This window comes from Myotis lucifugus, unplaced genomic scaffold (genome assembly GCF_000147115.1).
Source record: "Myotis lucifugus unplaced genomic scaffold, Myoluc2.0 scaffold_480, whole genome shotgun sequence".
Lineage (NCBI taxonomy): Eukaryota > Metazoa > Chordata > Mammalia > Chiroptera > Vespertilionidae > Myotis > Myotis lucifugus.
Window position 1 is genome coordinate 520,041 of NW_005871528.1, and position 2,254 is coordinate 522,294.

Genomic DNA, 2,254 nt, shown 5'->3' on the forward strand with positions numbered 1-2,254 from the left:
CACTCACCCGTAACTCAGAGGGAATTTCTTCCTTGGAAATCCAGACTCAGGCCCTCAAAAGGGAAATAGATCTCTGGGCGGGGCTCTGTGGGGAGAAGGGGAAAGGGGACTCCGATCATGTGGCCTCCCCTGCCTCCTCCTCTGACCCCCTCCCCCACCTGGGCTCCGATGGCAGCGGCTAGGATTCTCTGGGGCCCATTTCTTTAGAGGGAGTGCAGCTGCAGGTGCTATACCCACACCCCAAAACAACCAAGAGCCCATGGACTGGGCACGCCAGGGTACCCTATATCCTGACACTTAGGTCCAAGTTCCGCCCGTGGTTAGCATGCGTTTACTGGGGAGGGGAAGAGGAGGGCCGGGCACCTGCGGGGCTCCGGCCCCTCTTTCGTTGTCCCTGTGCGGGAACTGCAGTCTAGCCGGCCAATGGCTCCCCAGGTCTTGCTCTGTTGAGAGCCAAGTTCTCCACTGCTGGTTCCCAGGCCAGTGAGCCAGGCAGCCCATCCGTGGTTCCAGTGGCCCGAGGCCCCTCAGGGAAGAGGGCATGTGGGCCCTGGGGGCTGACCACTCCCCCAAGGGCAGGGACTTGGGTCCTCATCGGAGCTTGATCTCGAAGCAGAGGCAGTTGAGGCTCTGGCAGTCAGGCAGTTGGCACGCACAGGCACAGTCGCAGAGTGGGCAGCAACGAGGGCAGCGAGGGGCCCAGCCCTGAGGGAGAGGAGAAGGGAGTGAAGGAGGTGGGCAGGAGGAAGGGGGACCAGAGCCTGCGGCTGTGTCCCTCAGGGGAGAAGGAAGCAGGCCTGGAAAGTCCATTTGCCCAGTGGAACAGAGAGTACCATCCACCATCCCTGGGAACAAATCAAATCCGTGCTGTTGAGAAATCAGCAAGGAGGCAATGTTCCAAACAACTGAGCTGGAAGAAACTATTCAGGGGGTTCTCTCGTTCTCCCCATTTTATAGGCGAGGAGACTGAGGACCAGAGAGCTACTGGCCTGGTCCCAGGCTAGCATTCGGGTGTCCCCGTGTTCAGCTCAATGGTGGTTCTACATTTTTGTGGCCCAGTGCAACTGAAAGTCAGTAGACAGGGAAATAATGAAAATAACTTGTTGGTTTTGTGGATTTCTTCCTGGCATGAGACCAAACTGCAGGATCTCCTCATCTCTGAGCACCTACTCTGTGCAAGGCAGACTGCATTCATGAATGAGTTTTAAAACCTTTAATAATGGTAATTTGCATATTTAAATTGTTTCATGTCTCAAAAAGTTATATCTCCTAATTGTCAGAACCTTGAGTAGAGGAGCCTCTTTACAAAAGAGGAAATGGAGGCTCAGAGAGGGGAGTGATTGCCCAAAGGAATGCATCTGGGGGCTGCTGCTGGGAGAGACCTGGCCTGCCTGCTCCCCGTCCTTAGACCCCCCTCGACCCACTGCCTCCCAGGTCGGGAACATCAGCTCCTCTCTGGGTTTGCCAGGACAGGGACTGTTCATCTCACGTCTCCGCGGAGCTGGCATGGGGACTCATGCTCAGCGATGGCTGTGGGATGAATGGATAAACCAAAGCACATAATTTCTCCCTCTGCAGGCAGCGGAGAAAGAAGAGGCTTCTCGGTTCCCAGGGAAACAGAAGGCCTGCCTCTTGGGGAGAAGAACAGCATGTCCTAGAGACAGGAAGGGGGAGCAGCCGTCTCCAGCCGACTCCTCTCCTGTCCTGGGGCAGAGATGATCTGAGGCTGCTTCAGGCAGTAAGTGGAGTCAGGCCAAGTGGCTGGGGCAGCACACGCCCAGGGTGTGTGACAGAAAACTGGCATCTTGAGTCCTAAGGCAGAGCTAGTGACAGTCACAGTTGCACAGATCAGACACTGGGCCAGGCCAGGAATAGGGGAATGACCTTTTGAACAGCTGAGGTTTCGGGGTGCGGTGCCGGATGACTGGTGCTATCAGATATCACTAGGGGCTCCTGTGAGGGGAACGGACCTAGTGTCTCCAGGTAGAGGGGGCTGAATTGGGCTGGAGCTCCTGCCACTAGAATTGGCTCCCAAGGAGGAGGCTAGAAGTGTCATGGTGGAAGGGACAGAGAGCAAAGTGGTTTCGCTGTGTTTGATGAGGGTGTGCTTTGGGGTGTCTCTGGGGAGTCCCAGTCTGGGGATGAAGTCAGCTCTGTGGGATTTTGGAGGACCCTGCTGTCATTCTGCGCACAAAATTGGTGGCTGAGAGAGGCTCCCCTGCCCTCACTTCAGAGAAGAGGGTATTAAAAGCTT

The 2,254-nt window shown here is 56.1% G+C and overlaps 1 protein-coding gene across 1 annotated transcript in view; it reads right to left on the reverse strand.

Moving 5' to 3' along the window:
- The window catches only part of ALDOA (aldolase, fructose-bisphosphate A), a 5,130-nt gene extending 5,050 nt beyond the window's left edge, over positions 1-80 (reverse strand). Inside the window, exon 1 of the mRNA XM_006103324.2 lies at positions 8-80. The gene's annotated coding sequence lies outside the window, so the exon portion shown is untranslated. The remainder of the gene's footprint in view (positions 1-7) is intronic.
- Positions 81-2,254: the final 2,174 nt, after the last annotated feature.